This window comes from Melanerpes formicivorus, unplaced genomic scaffold (assembly GCF_026170545.1).
Source record: "Melanerpes formicivorus ecotype bairdi unplaced genomic scaffold, bMelFor1.0.p_v2 SCAF_7, whole genome shotgun sequence".
In the NCBI taxonomy this organism is placed as follows: domain Eukaryota; kingdom Metazoa; phylum Chordata; class Aves; order Piciformes; family Picidae; genus Melanerpes; species Melanerpes formicivorus.
In genome coordinates, this window is record NW_027142359.1 from 26,144,807 (window position 1) to 26,163,308 (window position 18,502).

Below are 18,502 nucleotides of genomic sequence, written 5' to 3' on the forward strand. Positions count from 1 at the left end.
GACCGGGCATCTCGTTCAGAAGCATGAGGCCCAGAAACACCCCAGTGTGCTTGAGGCAACCACACTGGGGCAGAGGAAGAATCTCTGCAAGCTACTTGGCTCTCACCACCACCCTGGCTGAATGGAGAAGACATCGGCAGATCCTCAAAGGAACACAGTTAACACAAAACAGAAGAAATGCAGAAGACCACAAAGGAAAAAAAACAAACCCAAAACACTCTCTGAGAAATGCCAGAGTGACCCCAGTACAGCGTGCTGAGAACGGCAGCAGGGCAAAACCACCAAGAACTGTGGTGTTGCCCACGCTGACGCAACCCCAGCTCCTAGGAAGGCGTTGGGCAATGAGCCAAGGAGCACCAACACGATCGGTGTTAACCCTTCCACCATCTAAACAGACTGCAGATAATCCCTCGCAGTTTCGCTGCTTCATAGTTGGGGCATCAGGAAGGATAGAAGAAAGGACTGGAGTAATTAATGCGGCAGAAGCGCGCTGCTAGGACAACTGGAACAGCCGGCACAACTCCTATCAGCCAGCACACGCTCAAACCGGCCATCACTCGCAACAGGTCTCAACGTGGCGCTCAGCCACCGCTGCCACGGACGGCGACACTCCGCGGGCGAGTGGGGAGCGCTCCAGTCTCGCTCCCGACAGGCGCTCCTTGCACCTATTAGTTCCAACTCCCGCCGGCAGCTCCGGGCCAGCTCGGGTCGGACCTACACCCAACCGCCACGGCGTGCCGGGATTAAGAACGGAGGGACCTGGCGTGAGTAAGGGACACTGCTCCAAGGCAGGGCAGGGCCCGGGCCAGCGGAGAACGAAGAGGGGCGGCGCGGCGCCCACCCACTTGCGAAGCCAGCTCCTTCCGGCGGCGCCGCGCGAGTGCCCGCCCCGGGTCTCTGCCGCGCCCTGCCCCGCCGCACCGCCCCCCGCCCGCCCCCGCCCACACCTGGCCGGGGCGGGCCCTGCCCGCCGGCTGCGGGCCGACTCGGCGGGCAGGGGTAGGCGGCAGCGCAGCACAGGCCGTAGCGGAGCAGAGTGGAACGGAGCCGGGCTCGGCCGGGAGCAGTGCCGCGCCTCGCCGCGGGGCCGAGTGCAGCAGCCGGGGCCCAGCCCAGCTCAGGTGAGCCTGCGGGCGGCAGGTGGCGGCGCGGCGGCGGCGGCGGGGCGAGCTGGGCTGGCGGCGGGGCGGGCGCGGCGCGCGGCCCCGGCGGGGGCGGGCTGGCGGCGGCGCGCGCGAAGCGCGGTCCCGCGCGGCAGCGGCAGCTGAAGCTGAGGGAGCGGAGCCGCCGGGCGGTCGGCGGGGAGCGGAGCGGGTTCTAGTGCAGAGCCCAGAGGCAGTATGCGGGCGGCCGAGCCCCGGAGCTCTGGTAAGTGGCTCGGCAGCGTCGCGTTTCCCTTTAAGCTCCGCGCCCAGCTCCCGGCGCGGCGGGTTCGTCTCCCGGGAATCCGCCAAACTCCGCCGCCTGTTGAGCTCCGCGGATCCATCGCCGGCTCCGCCACCCTCGGCCCCGCCGCCGCCCCGTGTGCCCCGCGGGGGCCACGGAACGGTACTAGAGCACCCTTCCCCCCGCTCCGCGCCCGCCGGGGCCGCCACGCGGTGCTCGGTGGCCGCCAGCTGCGTCCCGTGGGGCCTCACCGGGTTGGCCGAGAGCAGCTAGGCACCTGCCGACGCACGCAGCGGTGCCGGGTGTGCGGCGGGGGGCGCCGGGGCTCGCCGCCGCGGCGGCGTGACCTTCCTGATGGGCTGCGGCGCTCGGGGCATCCCCGGCTGGCGGTTCTCCCAGGGAAGGTTGGCGGAGAGTAAAGGGCTGTATCCAGCGGGGTGCAGCGCCGAGCGCTGCGGGGCGTCCCGGGCGCGGTGCCTCCGCTGTGTGGGGAGGTGCGGGGTGGTCAGCGACGGCCCGAAGCGTTTCCCCGCGGTTGACGCCGGCCGTTCCGCGGCAGGAGGAAGGAGGGCGCTGCAGCGGGGTGCGAGTCGGGCGGCGGGGGGCGGCAGATCGCGCCTTCACCACCCCCTCCGGTGGGGCGAGCCGCCGCCTGGGAGAGCGCGGGGCTGCCGGGCGGCGGCGTCTTGGGTGGCGAGAACAAAGGGCCCACGGCGGGAGTGGGCAGGGAGCTCCGCCGCCGTGCTCGGGGTGCCAGCTTCCCAAAACCGGGGTGGGTCGGGTCAACCCTTTTTCCCCCGCCCGTCCTCCCGGGGGAGTACGGCTGCAGCCGCCTCCGCAACCTGTTGGGCTGCCCGTCTGATAGGAAACCCCGGGGGATGCCCGAGGGGGCGGGCACCCCTCCCCCAGGCGTGCCGGAGGGGCGCTGGGTGGGCTCTGGCAGCCCGAGGGAAGCGGGAGGTGAAGCTCAAGGCGAGCGCTTCAGGCGGTTGTGTTTCCTTCTCGGGGCTTTCGGCAGCCCGAAACTGTCCTCAGACCTAACTTCAAGCAGTTGAAATACCTGGCGTAAATTAAATTTAATGCAAGAAAGTATTTCTGCGCTGTTAAACAACGATCTGTTCCCGCAGATCTTTGTGTGGAAAAGATGTGCTCTGTTTCCAGGAGACTGACTGGGGCAGCTGTTCTAAAGCGGTTTGGTGTTATGTATTTATTTCAGATGTAACCAAATGGAGCTATATTGTTAGTATCAGATTAAAAATTCCCATGTCATCGTAGAATTGAGCTATAAAAAGTGCTGGAGTTTGAAGATAACTAGATAATCAAAACTTCAAGCATAAGTTACATTGAATATCTGCTGGTTTAGTATCTCTGAAGGTGGCTAACTTGAGCAGGGATGATGAGCAAATAGAGTTTCCTTACGCTGCTTGTGTAACCACCTTTGTTCATTTTTCAAGGTAAATGTTAGAGAAATGACAAATTTAATTTGAGATTACTAAGGTCTTGTGCAGCAAATGACTTCTCTCCGTGACTGATTCCTGGGTGATTGTTCCACGCCTGCCAGTGTAGCTTTGAAAACAGCTTTTTTTTAAATGAAGTCCACCGCACTCCTTGTGAATGCAGGAAATGCGTGGCTCCTGAGAACGGTTTTATGGAGGGAGCGAGTGTACTTTAATCCTGATTTTATTATTTCTGCCGTCGTGGTTCGCTGTGGGGCTGAGGACGTAGGAGTAATAAATATCTGTACATTGAAGCGCATGATCAGCAGCCTGAACTTTGAAAGCAAGAAGTAAAATCTGCATGGCAAACCTGGCCAGTGTGTGCTCTGAACGTGTGGGGGGTGACAGCCTTGGATTATTGAAGCTCTCAGTTTCTGTCTCTAACTGACCACCTCAGTGTGGGAGTTTGTTAGCCTGTGTCATGTGTTCTGGTTGTTGAAATAGGATGCAGCATGGCCATACACATGGAGGGGTTAAACCAGTTCATGGCCAAAGAGTTAACACATCACTTGAGCTCGGGAGAGCTTTATAATTTAGCTTAGGTACAAATATTGCCATCTGCCCTTTTCTTTGCGCGTGTGTGTCCATAAATATGTCTTGGATACAGGTTGTGGCTGTTAGCAAACTAGTAGAAGCCACAGACAAGATTTTGTTCTCACCTGTGTTGCTAGAGAAAGTGTAAATTTATGGAAAACCAAAGTAGAAGCCATCCTACCTCATGCCATTTGGTTGGGAGTTGAGAGGTATGAGGGTTTGGTTTTATTTTTAATTATTAAAAAAAAAATCAACCCCAAAACAAGCCCCCCAAAAAACCAAACTGAAGTTCTGCTTTTGAGAATGGGAGATAACTGTCATTGGCAAAAGCAGAGAAGGCAGTCAAAGCTTGTGATTATAAGGAGAAAGATCTAAGCTTGTGGGTAACGGAGAAAAAATGTTTTCCTCTTTGTGTCCACATAATGCAGGGCTGTGGGAAGATATGCTTAATGAGGATGATTATTGCTGTGGCTTTCCATAAATCCACTTGTAATGGAGGCTTTGTACAGTTACTTCTGAATCTGTACATTTAAAAACTGCAAATAGCGATAATGGAGTTGGCTAATAGCAGACTGTCAAGTAAGTGCAATCCTTGTGATAATGTTCAGCCATAGATCTCCATTTAAGTATTACTTTTAAGCAGAAAAATATTCCTTGTAGGTCATAGTATATGCAATTAGGGGGGGGGGGTGGAAAAAAGCATGGTTGTTGCTGCCCATTCTTGAATTTTAACCAGCTAGCTTTAATTGTGCAAAGCATACTTTTTTTCCTCCAGCCTTTTATCAGATAACAGGAGATCTACAATTTGGTAGATTAATTTGATGTGAATTTAGATAGTAGAGAGGAATAATGATAATAATAACCAGCTTTAAAAAAAACCCAACTTTCTGAAGAGGTCTACTTCCACTGCAAGTTGAAGTTGGGAGCTGCTCCTTTTGAAGAATTGCAGGCTTCCCTATAAAGCACTGGAGTGAGCTGAATGCCACCAGAGGAGAGTCTCAGCTGATCTCATTAGTACTATTAGCCAGGACAAACGTTTCTCTTTCAGTGTGGGCTTTTTTTTTTTCAGTGCTTCTTCAGCCAGGCTTGAGAGTTAAATTACTTGTCTCTTTTGCAACTTAAAAGGTGACAGTAAGACAGTAGGGGAAAACTTCTAATGTGTTATCTCACCCCATCATGGAAGGATGTAAAACCACCTATTCTTTTCAAGTAAAGCATTAGTAACAGCTACTGGATGTTTGAATGAATTGAATTTTAACTTATGTAGCTAAGAAACAGCTGTTGAAGACATCTGACATGTGAGATGCTTCTGTTTATGTTTGGAAGAATTCATTGAGAAATACTTGCGATGCTCACCATCACCGCTTGCTCTCCTTTAAAAGCCATACCTTGACTTCCATCTTTCATGCAGTTTGTGAAGGCTTCTTATCTTTGCTCGAAATCTGACCATAAAAGTGAGCTTTGTTTCTGCAGATCTCGGTGCAGTGTTCAAATCCAAACTCTAGGCTTCCTTTCCAGTAAAAAAAAACCCTTACAGTTCCATGGGGTTGTAGCTTACTGGAAAGTATTGCAAAACATATGTAAGAATACTGTCGTTACAAACTCTGAAACTGACGAATGACTCACCGTGCCAGTGCTGTATCAAATTCTATCTATACACAAGGTTTAAATGACAAGTTTACTTTTAGGCAGGGAATATGCAATTTTCTTGTACTCCTTCATCTAATGTCAAGTGAGCTTAATGAAATGGTACATGTGGGCATACAGGAGGCACCAGTTGTAGAGCTTTAATGAGCAAAGGGAAAGAGCTCTGCTTGGCTCTGTTTGTGAAGATTATGATAGAGGCCTACTACTCTGTGTATTAAAAATCAAGTTCATGGTGCTGTCTTGAGACATTTCCTTCCTTTATTTCTCTCATCCTGCTTTGTTTATGTGCATGTGCTAACGTTTGTTCTATTTTTATTTTCTATAGGAGGGAGTACTTGGTTTTGGCAGTGTGTGTGTTCATGTTTGTATTAGTTGAGTTTCTGACTGGCTTTGAATTTTGGCAATGTTATTGTGGACCTATAGTTCGGGTCACTGCTAAAATGAAAATGGGATGATGCTCAGCATGGGAAAAGGGGCCATGATTGAAGATTAAAGAGGAAGAGACCACTTTCCATGGCAACCATACAAGTTTTATTTCTGACTTTGACTTTGTCATTTATTATGTGAACCTTTGGAGAGACTCCTCAAAAACCCAGGACATGTAAACATTCTGTAGCTATGCTTGTGGCAAGGAGGGTAGAGGAAAAAACAGTGGAGTGGAAGTATCAGGGTCTTGTGTTCTTATGTTGTGTGTCTCACCTGTTTAGTTATGGATGCTGGGGTGCCTGACAGGACACCCATGGGGAAGCCTAGCCTGCAAAGCTAAGGAGCCCAGTATCCACTTCGCCCTAAGCAGAAGACTTTAAACCCTTCATGACCTCTTCTTTTAATTTCTAATTTAGTTCTAATCCATTGTGCCACAAAGCCAGTCTCTTCTGCTCTCTGTTAATCATCGGCTTTCTGGGCTATGGGGAAGATGGAGTGCATGTCCTTAGCCTTTGCCTTGTGAGAGCTCTAGTGACCAGTGCTTGCAAGTGTTTTTACTGTCTGTGGGAAGGTCAAAGTCTCCTCCGGCTGTGAAAGGAGGCTAAGAAAGGGAAGCTGGAGCAGTTACATTGCATGCACACAAACATTAAGTAGTATATACACCTCTGCCTTACTGGAAAAAGGATGAAACCAGTCTTATGCCTTTAAGGACTCTATTATCTGGGAAATTTTCAAGAGATCAGAAATCTTTAGATTAGAGATAAGTTAGGGGTTTTGGAGCAGAGGATAGAACCAATGTGTATAAAAAGCCTGCTTGAGAACAAAATTGACAAAAGCATCCCCTAATACCTGGGATTGGTATTCTGAGAAAGTAGCTCTGTTTGGATGTTTTCATTAAGTGCAATCCACACTATAGCTGAAATACAGCAGTGCCACTGATCTAGAAAGGGATAGGGTGGTCCCACTCTTATTCTTTCAGCAGGTGTAGAAGCTTCCAGTTTACAACCTGCCTAAAAGACATTTATTTCTTAGCATAAATTTCAGTTGCAACTGGCAAGTGGGTAGGCACTTTCTTTGAGCCTTACTGAGAAGGAGAGGAATTACTTAGGTTGGCACAGGAAGCTTATAGTTCAGAGTTGTCAGATGCAATCGAACCAAGAAAAATGTGAAGTGTTGGCATGGAGCATCCATCACTTTTTCTGTGATTGACTGTGGTGAGGAATTATCTATTGGCCTATTGGCTCTATAGGCCTCTCCCTTTTTCTCTTTGTGGTACTTTCCCCCCCGCAAGTGTAGTGTTTGACATCAAATTGCATGTGTGCATACCAAGGTTAACATCTGGTCTCTTTTATGATGTCCATGTCCATGTAGCGTGGTTGCTTTTTTATCCCTCCAGTATATGGATTCTTCTCCAGTGTGTCATTCTCACTGCTGAAGGCAGCCAGGCCTTTGAACTTTGTAATCTCTCTTCTGTCTTCAGGAGCAGGAAGTTATTCTTGGGATGGTACTCGATTCTTTAGCTAAATTTTCTCACAAAATTAGATCCTAGAGGGTTTTGGAAAAGCCATTGGGGTGTTTTTTTCAGAGGGTTTTGTGAGTAGGGATGGAAGAGCGATGACTGTGTGGCTCTTGCTCTTTTTCTGGAGGAGTTTTGGTAATTATCTTGACAGGTTAGATTTTCTGCATAAACCTACGTGCATTTTGATAGGTAAGGTAAATTAGATCTGAAAAGTATGAAAAAGGCTAGCCTAGGGTTTGGATTTTAGGATGTATATTTATCTTTTTTTTCCCCTGGCAGATACTGTGCTTCTGACCTTTTAATCTTGAAGGAGAACCATAGAATTGTTAAAAGAGGATCTTTTCCATGCACTGTGTTAAGAATGTGAGGTGTTAATGTACTTGGCAGATAGGAAATGGGGGCAAGTGACCTCTTGTTTTTGGACAGAGTTGTTGCCTTTTTATAAAGTACTTTTTTCCTTCAGATACAAAGGAATAATGTTGCTGTATCTTATTAACATTTATTTCACCAAATTGGATCAAAGGTTTAGTTGTTACAGAATCAATAATAATTCTCTTAAGGAAAAACCTGTTATGTGCTGTCTGTTGTATTTTAACTACTTGTAATACAGAATTTGCAGCTGACTAGAGGATGCACACAATATCATTTTCCATGTCAAAGTTGAGTGAAGCACAAAATGCAATTACCATAAACAATGAAAATTAGCCTCCTAAACCTGTGAACTATGAGGCATGAAAATAGTTTTGTAAGATATATGTTCTCATTGGTTTTGTTGACTGTTCTTGGGCAATACCAACTTCCATTGCAGTCTTATGCATTCTCATCTCTGTGTTGTGTGGTAAGAATCCAGCAGCATGAGATTTAACACATCCAAGTGCTGGGTTCTGCACATTGGCCACAGCAACCCCATGCAGTGCTACAGGCTGGGGTCAGAGTGGCTGGAGAGCAGCCAGGCAGAGAGGGACCTGGGGGTACTGGTCGATGGTAGGCTGAACATGAGCCTACAGTGTGCCTAGGCAGCCAAGAAGGCCAATGGCATTCTGGCCTGGATCAGGAACAGTGTGGCCAGCAGGAGCAGGGAGGTCATTCTCCCCCTGTACACCGCACTGGTTAGGCCGCACCTTGAGTCCTGTGTCCAGTTCTGGGCCCCTCAGTTTAGGAAGAATGTTGACTTGCTGGAGTGTGGCCAGAGAAGGGCAATGAAGTTGGTGAGGGGTTTGGAACACAAGCCCTATAAGGAGAGGCTGAGGGAGCTGGGGCTGCTTAGCCTGGAGAAGAGGAGACTTAGGGGTGACCTTATTGCTCTCTACAACTATCTGAAGGGAGGTTGTAGACAGGCGGATGTTGGTCTCTTCTCCCAGGCAGCCAGTACCAAAACAAGAGGACACAGTCTCAGGCTGCGCCAGAGGAGGTTTAGGCTGGATGTTAGGAAGAAGTTCTATACAGGGAGAGTGATTGTCTGTTGGAATGGGCTGCCCTGGGAGGTGGTGGAGTCGCCATCATTGGAGGTGTTCAGGAGGAGACTTGATGGGGTGCTTGGTGCCATGGGTTAGTTGTTTAGGTGGGTTGGATTGGTTGAAGGGTTGGACGCGATGATCTTGAAGGTCTCTTCCAACCTGGTTTATTCTGTTCTAAGCAGCCCACATATCTGTAAACGTGTGTTTAACTGGAGCATTTTTGAATGAACATTAAATCCTGCCTCCTCACTGTAGCCTTGCTCATGGCTACCCAAGCTCAAGCTTCCCCAAGCAGACTTGAGGAATTACACTTAGGGAGATTTCAGCAGATTGTGGAGTTGCTGCTTTTATTCTGCCTTCTGACATGAAGGCAAAATGATAAACTTTCTGGAGATGGAAGTCTCTTGGTAACAGTTGCTGCTCTCATTCGTTGGGGTTTTCTCTAGTTTCTGCTACATATTTGTAGCTTCTGAAACTACACTTTACACTTTGGCTGCAGTGTTAAGGTAGAGTACCTGTTTGAGACCTTTTGGCTAAAAAATTAAGAACAGTCCTTCTGTTAACTTAATTTCCTGAGGTTTGTCCCATTGCAGGGGATGCTTTTTAGTACAAGTCAGTAATCTCTGGATCCTAATTCTTCACCCAAACAGACCAAGTCAAGGGAAGCTTGTGGAAGCCTGTAGCACAGCCATGATTTTTAACTGCCTTTTTTTCTTTTGGGGGGAGGGGGGGAAATTGAAGCAAAATGTAGCTTTCTGTTATTTGTAGTTGAATTTTGATGAGACCAAAGGGAATGTGGGTTTTCACTACCCCTGTCTTGTCCTTTGCACAGAGATAGCTACTTCCCAACAGAAAGCATAACACTTTGTTTTTCTGTCTTTGCTGCTGACTTCCCTGGCTGTTTGGGTCTGCAGCCAAGGCCGCGATATCAAGAGGCGCCTCTCATCTCTGCACAGGAGAAACACATGTGCCTTGGTGGTAAAACTCCAGCAGCTCTGTAGGAGCAAACTGTTACTTCTGCTCATTGTGCTTGGTTCCTACTATGTTTCTTACCCGAAGCTTTTTCTTTGTAAACAACACAATAAAGAAGTATGATGTTATACTGTGTCTCTGCCAATCTCTTGCTTTTGCCTGTGGAAGGAATAAGGAGCATAATTAATTGCAAGAAGGGAGAGTTCCGAAGGGTTACAGGGCAGCAGGTTGCCATGGTCTTCTAGTGACCCCCCCACCTTAGTATCAGAAAGCTGGGCATCCTTTAAGGATAGTATTTCCCTGAAGAATCATCAAAGGCTTCTTCATTGGCCAAAACCACCTAGATGGATGGGCAAATCTTTGTCTTAAAATGACTTGTAATCAACTGCAGGGACCAGCAGCTTCACTGCTGCAATGGAAAACATCTTTAATACTCCAGAAATCATGAATTGTGTTGTGTTGGCTTATTTCATTAGGTGTTCAGGGCAGGCACTGTGGATTGTGTGCTGTTAAAGAATGCATTGTGCAGCACTTATGTTGCTGCAAAGCATTTGTACATGTGTCTTTGAATTAAAGAGCTGTTGGGATTTTTTTCTTGTTAAACTTTGAAGAGTTGTGCTTTGAAGACCAGTGAATTCTTGACGGCTCTTAACATTGTCTACAAGGAGCAGGTGAGGGATCTCCTGACCTCCTGTTTTTGTTTTGTTTTTTTGTTTCTTTTTGAACTGATCCCTCTATTGTCTGTTGGGTTTGGATGTTAGGAGAAATGCAGACATTCTGCTTTTGGTGTTTAGGTTACAGGAGGGGCTGACACAACTGTGTAGGTTGTAAATGGAGGATAAGCTCTCAGATACTGGCTTCCTTTGTATCTGAAGTGAGTTAACAGCATCTTGGATTCTTGTTGCACAGTGTAATTAAAATAAACACTATAATGCTAATCATTTATGTATTTTTGCCTGTGGGTGAAGTTTTAAATTAGAAGTAGCTATACTTCAGTGGAAATGGAATTTATTTTTTTCTCCTCTCTTTTAATTATTATTATTATTATTTCTATGTTGCCTGTTTCCAGTCTGGTAATATTTCTGTGAGACTGCATTAAAAAAAATACTGCTAGACAGATTTGTTTTTGTTTTTCATTATCTAATTGTATATTCTAGTAACAATGTAATTATTGCTTTTAACAAAAACTGCCTGACTTGAGTGTTTAATTCCATCAGACTCAAGCAGTCACTGATGAGGTGATAAATGATAGGTTATATGTAGAAGTGGATTTGCAATTATTTGCTGCTTTGGGATAAAGGGGGAAAAAAAAACAACCAACCAGTGATGTTTTGTTTCTGTCCAGTGACTAATGTTGAAAAATCAAAGCAGCTCACCAGATGTTTTTTTTCTAATGACTGTGGTTCAAGGTCTTTTTTTGTATGGAGGAGGGCTTCCACTGAGTTCTTCTCTTGGCTTTGAAGTTTCTCTTGCTCGTTAATGCAGCGCTCCTCTAAACCTTTTCTGTGGATGGGTTTATGGAAGAGCTCCTTTCCCAACCCTTGGTGTGTCTCACAGCTCCCCATTCATGAGGCGGTGGAGGGGCAAGGGCGTTTTTACAGTAGTAGGGGCTGAGCACTTCCATTCACTTGTGTTTATTTCATAGAATTAAACCAAGAATAAGTGTTTCGCTTTATTTGTTGATGTCTGATTAGGAATTAGTGGAAGAAACTGAATCGCTGGTGTGATTAACTGTAGGTTTTGTTTCTGGTGTATGAAAGGACTCATTGTCTGAAGCTTTTCCTCCATCATGCTCTGCCTAATCCTGCTGAAATCACGCTAACGGCGGCAGCGCTTGAGGCTCCTCATCTTGTTTTCCTGCTTGCTTAATCATACAGCTGGAAGAATTTCCTCTTCCAAGGGACAGTTGCTTCTCATGCCGAATCTGCTGCCCCGTCGCAGGGATCTTGCTGATAAGGTTGGAGGGTCTGGGGAGAGAGGGTGGTTAATCTGAAATCTACAAAGTGATCTCATTTATGCTATATTTGGGTTTCAAATCTGGCCTTGGGTGTGTTTTTTTTAATACTATCACCTACCTCTTTGCAGCTGTGCCTAGAGGAGGGGAGCTGCCTCCTTCTAACTTTAATTCTTCACAGACTTTTGTTACGTTGACTTTCTGTAATTGCTGATGCAGTGTTTTGGCAGACAGGACCTTTAAAATCGCTCAGTGTATGTTTTCAAAAGTGGATTTATAAGCTCAAGGTTTGTGGAAATGAATACATCTTCAAAGTACAAAGCAAGGAATTACAGTAGAGTTGACTGTTCCTCCCTCGGAAAAACCCTGGAAGAAACACAATACCCTAGACCCCAAACGCTATCTAGCCTTTCTTTTCCTCTGAATCAGGTTGTCATTCCAAGGTCTCAGAGTGACTTAAAAATATAAAATAAACTCCCCTGAGGAATCTATTAAAAATTACTTGGTTCACTGAACATTCAGTACACGTTCAGTCTTGGAATCCATTACATCCAAGTAAAAAGACTTTAAAACCCCCTTTTGACAAAGCTGGTCTGAGTTGTGTCCCTTTGTCAGGTGAGCACGAGGGAATTTTGTTGCTTTATTTTCCAACCAGAAGTTTACAGAATTAATACTGATTTTTATTATGGCTGTTTGCTAGTGCCACTGTATCCCTGGGTCGTACGTCCGCTGTGCCGTTGCAGTGGCAGCTTTCCTTGTTCCTTCAGTTGAAGTCTAGTTGTGGAGCTTTGGAAATAATTGGGAAACGCTGTGGGGTTTTTTCCCCCCCCCCTTTAAATTCAATTTGTAAGGCTTTATTACCTAGAATTAAATTCTTATCAGGTTGAAATGGTGCATAAATTCTCATTGAATGGAGACAAACGTTGTTAGAAATCAGTGAAACTAAGCTGTATTTTAATCCTAGATTTATTTTCATGTATCCATTGTCATACACTGAAAATACTTTGCATCTACTTTGTCTTATCCATATTGGTGTTTGCTTGGTCTGGTATTTTTTAATGGTTAAGTCTGGGAGAGATGATTCTGTGTTAGATTTCCGCTTAGAATGAGGTTGCTTGCTCTGGGCTGTACTTCCAGGTACCTGATGCAGGTGTTGTCAGTTCCCATCAGCAGGTGCTGCCTTTGTGCATGGCAGACTTGTCATGTTATTCAGCAAAAGCATTTCATTTGGAAGAACTTTCCCATGTTTTCAGCTCGTTATGGAGAACTGTGACGTCTGCTTTGTTGGTTTCTGTATGCAAATATTCATAGCTGCTCAGAGGTTGTTAGCTTTTCAGAGCCTAAAGTTAGGTGAGGGCTAAAAGAAAACACAAATAACAGGCAATTCCTCCGGATGTGCAAGTTTATTTGATTAACCAACCTGACCTACAGCATTCGAGAGTGCTTAAATATTTGGACAGTCAGCAGTCCGTTAGTCATGTTTCATTAGATGATGGCCTCTTCCATTTCGAGCATATTGCCAAGTCTTGTGTGATCTTAAAAGAGAGCTGTACCTGAGGGGGGCATGTGGGGTGCTTTTGGGGGTGCTGCTTTTGTACCAGGCTTCCCAAGAGGAGCTGGGGACGCATGTCACTTGCAACGGCATCATCTGCTGTCGGTAGGGGATTGCAGGCAAGGGAGAAAATTGTTAATTGTATACTGTCAACACTGTAAAGGTTAGCTGGAAGATAAAGTTACAAACCTAAGCAGAAATAGCAAGACTGCCCTGAGAATTGTAAAAGACTTGTCAAAACCTAATCTAATCTCCTGCATTAACTCTGCATTGCAATAATGAATAAATGAAATTCCAGCAAGCTGAGATGGTTCAATTTTAATAACTTCTTAAAAAATCAGAATGAAGTATTGCACTGGAAGAGGCATATCACAGTTATCCAAATTTCTCTCTATAGAATCAGTTTGAACTTCTATGCCAGTATACACTAATGGTTTAAAAACTCATTTATCTCCTTGTCTGCAGCTTGACCAGTGTTGTAATAGTGGAAACATGGTTTTATCTTGAACTGGTCTTGTTTCTCAATGGGTGTTAAGAGCCAGCTGGAAAATTGTTTGACTCTAACTGCTGTGGTTTTGAAGCAGTGTCCACTGTAAGTAAGTGAGGTTTATGTAAAACTTGTGTTGCTTTCAATAGGTTCAAGGGGAAGGGAGCAGTTGTTTATGCTGAAGCACTCGATACTGCCTTTCTATTAGGCCGCACCTCGAGTACTGTGTCCAGTTCTGGGCACCTCAGTTTAGGAAGGAGGTTGACTTGCTGGAACGAGTCCAGAGGAGGGCAATGAAGTTGGTGAGAGATTTGGAACACAAGCCCTATGAGGAAAGACTGAGGGAGCTGGGGTTGCTTAGCCTGGGGAAGAGGAGACTCAGGGGTGACCTTATTACTCTCTACAACTACCTGAAGGGAGGTTGTAGACAGGTGGATGTTGGTCTCTTCTCCCAGGCAGCCAGTACCAGAACAAGAGGACACAGTCTCAGGCTGCACCAGGGGAGGTTTAGGCTGGATGTTAGGAAGAAGTTCTATAGAGAGAGAGTGATTGTCCATTGGAACGGGCTGCCTGGGGAGGTGGTGGAGTCCCCATCATTGGAGGTTTTCAGGAGGAGACTTGATGGGGTGCTTGGTGCCATGGGTTAGTTGTTTAGGTGGGTTGGATTGGTTGATGGGTTGGACACGATGATCTTGAAGGTCTCTTCCAACCTGGTTTATTCTATGTAATTCTATGTAACTGTGTATGTGCTGACTAGTTAAAATGCCTGTCTTGAGGAGGAAATACTTAATGCAATTTTAACTTGGTGGTGCTCTGGTAGAAAGTGCTAGTGAGCTTTATGGGAGAGAAAGCTAGTTCAAACAGCCTCACCTCTTGGGATTCAAATGTGGTTACAAAAATTCTGCTAGTACTTCTTTTTGTTTGTTATGGCAAGAAAAGAGCATGATTCTAATGTGTTTTTCATCATGCAGGTTTTGTGAGTGACTAGACTGAGCTCTGAATTCCTGACTTTAGAGTGTCCAAATTGTGCATAATTAACTTGTAAGTCAGTTTTTGGAGGTTCAGATGTTTCACAGGAGAATTAATGAGCAATACATTGTAGTGAGCTACTCTCTTCAGTATTTGTTTCCTGAAATGACTGAGTTCTAAGCATTTTAAATGGAAAAAAAAAGTAGTTAAACTTTGATTCTGTAATGAACTCTGAACGTGTTTACTCCTGTATTTGTGATCTTAGTGAAAGATATTTCAATTAATAGAGCCATTACATTAGTTTTCATAGCAGTTTGTTGTAACACAAATACAGTTTCTAAGTGTGCTTAAAAGGTGTAAGTTTGGCAGACTTCCTACTGGATCTTTTCACCTAATTGCTTTATGGGTTTGCATATAATCTTGTTAGATTGTTTTTGTGTGATTGCCAGAGCATCTCTGGATGGGTACAGAGTGGTTTCTATGGACCAAAAGGTCCATGGATTGGTATCAGATGTCTGGTGGGTGCTGAAGTGTTAGGTGCTGCTGTTAAGAGGAGGGCAGCGTGGTGTTGCTTTGCACCTGCCTGGAGAAATGTGATTGTCTCAGCCACTGGAAATGAAAACAAAGCAGTTTGGCTTGGTATGAAAAACCTTCTACCGCTCAGTTTTGCAGTGCTGTCTTTTGTGTGCGTCTGTGTGAGGAGCAAATGTATTTGCAGGGTGGCTTTCTCTGTCAGTGGTGTGATGGAAAGGTTTATATTCTCACTTTGACTGGGGTGCAGAGCTGACTGAGGGGATGATACCAAGTGTTTGTCAGGTTGTCTTGCTGCCTTCTGACGCTGTGAGACCTTGTGAGAAGTTGTGCTACGACCACTGTGGGTAAGTGGAAACAAATAACTTCAGAGGAGATTTAAGGTAAAGGCAAATGTTACTGTGAAGGTAACTCCAGGAGACCAATCCAGCCTGAGGGTCATGGGCTCAATTTTCTGAGTGCTGGCTGTGACCTCCGATGTGCACAGGAAAGCTACAGGAGCTACTGCTGAGTGACAGAAGTCCTGGATGGGTGCATGGCCTCTCCCTTTGTTTAATAGTAGTGTGGAGTTTTGTGGTGGTGTGGGTTTTTTTTTGTTTTGTTTCCTTTTTTGAGGAGGGGTGGAGAAGATGCACAGGGTTCCCAGCTACAATGCTCTTCAGATCCTTATTTGAAAGTGTTTTAAACAAGGAACATCAGAAGCTGAGATACAAAGCAACCTTTTGAAGTTAAAAGTGGGTCTGCATGAAAATGAACTGCTTGTCTGTGAAAAGAGTCAAGTGTGAAAGGATAGGATGGTTTCACTAAATGAATTTGATAGTCTGAATAAGTGTGGTGAGGCAGAGAGGAGAATCTGGAAAGGTCAGGACTGAACATGTGACACTAGATGAGGCAGTGGAAGGACATGAAAGGAATTGAGTGGAAATGCCTTGGTTTACTTTTCTTCTTCTTTTTTTTTAATCTTAGAAGTGATTTATTTATTTTTGTGAAGGTGGTCATAAAAAAAGAAACTTTAGAAGCTTGCTGTGGAGAAGTGGGGAATCTGATTCTTTTGGGATCTTGTACCTTTTTCATTGAACTTTTGTGAGGTTTCAGATAGCTAAAGATCAAAGCCCAAAGGAGCTCCATGTTACATGTGCAGTTGCCTTTGTGGGACTGTTCTATACTACAGGCTTTCTGCACTTAAGTGCTTTAGCATCTTTGTCCCAAGTACAAGATTTCTTTATTGCTAGCTCATTTTCAGTGATCCACATAACTTGCAGATTTTAACCCAATTTGTGACATGTTTTCTTGGTTCCTGATACTGTTTAAAAGGATCAAGTGTGTGGTACCTGCATTTGGTGTAGGTGAATGTGAGATGATTGGTAGCCCAAAACTGCCTCAGCATTTTGTACAATGTGGTGGACTTTATATTGACTGTCACCACTTGGTGTGGGATCATGAGACCAACAGCAATTCTATCAAACCATCAGCTCTGTGCTTAGTAGTGATCAAAGGAAGCATATGGAATTTTATGAAATGCTATGAAAAGAGTAAAGAATAAGATACAGGACGTTACTATGCCATGTCTAAATCCATGGTTTGTCCACACGTTAGGTACTGTTTCTTCTCCCATTCCTTTAATGCACCTCTTAACTATGCAAGATGGGAGATCTGGATAACTGGGAAAAGGGGTGGTTGAAGAAGGATGTGACAGGTCTGTGAAATCACAAGCAGCTTGAGGGGAACTTAGCTATTTCATTTCCTAGTTTAAGAGAAAGGGAAGTAACTAAGCTCTGTAGGAGCCAGGCTTCAGACTCTGGCAAGAGGAAGGGGCTCTTCATGCAGGGGTGGGTGGTAAGCCTGTGGAAATGTTTGAATGGTTTTCTGGGGACTACTCAGTGGACAAATTATACTAATCCTGCCAGTGACAGTAATGATGGCTACAAAGGTGCTTGGGGGAAGTGCAGATGTGCTCAGCCTATGCTTGCTTTTCTTTAGCCGTATGCGTACAGGCTGTGTTGAAGGCAGCGTATTAAGGCTAACAGGACCTGTGGTGTGACCTAGCACATCCATTTTTACATTTGTGTCTTGTGCTTTACCATGAACTCCATATAAAGTTTGTGTACCCAGTTACTTAACACAAGGCAAGCCCTTTATATGAAAGCCTTTCTCCTGGAACTTACTTTCTTGAGCGAGAGCAATGAATAGCTAAGCTGCAGCTGGCAAAGCTGGGGAGTTGCTGCTTTCCCTTTCCCATTCCCCTTCCCAGTTGCTGGAGCTTACCTTACACTATTTTGATGTTGGGCCATTTCACTGAATCAGCAGGAAAGTAATTTTTTTGAGGGAGGGGAAGAGCTGAATAGCTCTGCACTGGTTAGTGGATTAAGCAAGTTCATAGGGGCAGTGAATGCCCAAGGGAATGGGACTGCAGAGCCTGAGAAAAGTCAGGTAGGCATTTTGGTTTTTACCACTAGCAAGCCATGAGATAATAACTCAGATGTCTCAGGACACAGCCTACCAATCTCTCAGCTGCATGGTCTTCCCTTCTGTGTGCTGACTTTGATTGTTAAAGCAGCTTGTGGCAGGCTACAGCTTAAAAATACAAAAGCAAATTATCAAATTCTGCTGTAATCTTTACAGGTTTTAGCAAGCTTAAGTACATGGTTCTTAAATAGGGCCCCATGCCAGCATTGGGTAAATTGCAGCAGTGCCCAAACAGGCATGAGCAGTCCCTTTTGTGGTGGTAACCTCCCTTGCAAAACCAGACTGTTGCTGATGTAGTAGGTGTGGAGCTGCCTCCCACAATGTGGTAGGGACTGCAACTCTTCTTGCTGTCCAAAATGTGTGAGCAGTGTAGTGACCTGCTGCTGTCACTCTGGGGGAGTGAGGAGGGCACCTCAGTGTGCAGGTGGGAAGGAGTTATTTACTTAATTTTGCAGTAAGGGAGGGAGTAGGAAGTGCTTTCCAAAAGCACTGTGAGAAAAGGGAAGGTGACAGTAATCAGATGAGGAGCAGCTTTTCTTCCTTAAATTCTGTGGGTTACAGTGTGGAGATGTTGCTTCTCCAGGGAAGAGCAAAAAGCTAGTTCTTCAGCTTCTGTGAAAGTGGATTGTTTTCTGTTCCAGTGAGTGCTGTTTTTTTGTACAAAATGCTGCTTGAGGTCTTCCTGTGTTATTAGTGTATGTAAAAGAGCAGTGTGTACAAATGTGCCGGTTTGTTTCAAAAACACATCGTGCCTTATGCCTCCCTTCTGACACCGCAGCCCCCAAAAGGCTGTGAGAAGCTGTGATATTCAGGGCTTTTTATTTTTATTGGATCAGAAGGGAAAAAGGCCACTGTACAAAATGAAAAAGAGATCCCCTTTTAGATGAAGGGACTTACCTCGTGAATGTCACAGGCACCTATGAGCAATAATGGCAGAGGATAAAGATTTGTGTTTGAGTTCTTCTAAGGGAACTAGCACTCAAAATCGATGGGAAAAAATGTGTTTACTTTGAAAAGAAATATAATACAATATTAATGATTTTCAACTATTCTGCAGATATCTCCATCTTTCTAGATAGGTCTTTCTACCTTGCCTGTTTCAAAAG

The 18,502-nt window shown here is 45.5% G+C and overlaps 1 protein-coding gene across 8 annotated transcripts in view; it reads left to right on the forward strand.

Moving 5' to 3' along the window:
• The first annotated feature begins 996 nt into the window (after window positions 1-996).
• PTPRF (protein tyrosine phosphatase receptor type F) overlaps window positions 997-18,502 on the forward strand; it is a 430,746-nt gene continuing 413,240 nt past the window's right edge. For 6 of the 8 annotated variants that reach the window (XM_068141545.1, XM_068141544.1, XM_068141546.1 and 3 more), the window contains exon 1: window positions 1,269-1,368. The gene's annotated coding sequence lies outside the window, so the exon portion shown is untranslated. Of the gene's footprint in view, window positions 1,122-1,267; window positions 1,369-18,502 lie in introns of those variants that run through there. The other 2 variants (XM_068141543.1, XM_068141542.1) reach the window with 2 other exon arrangements.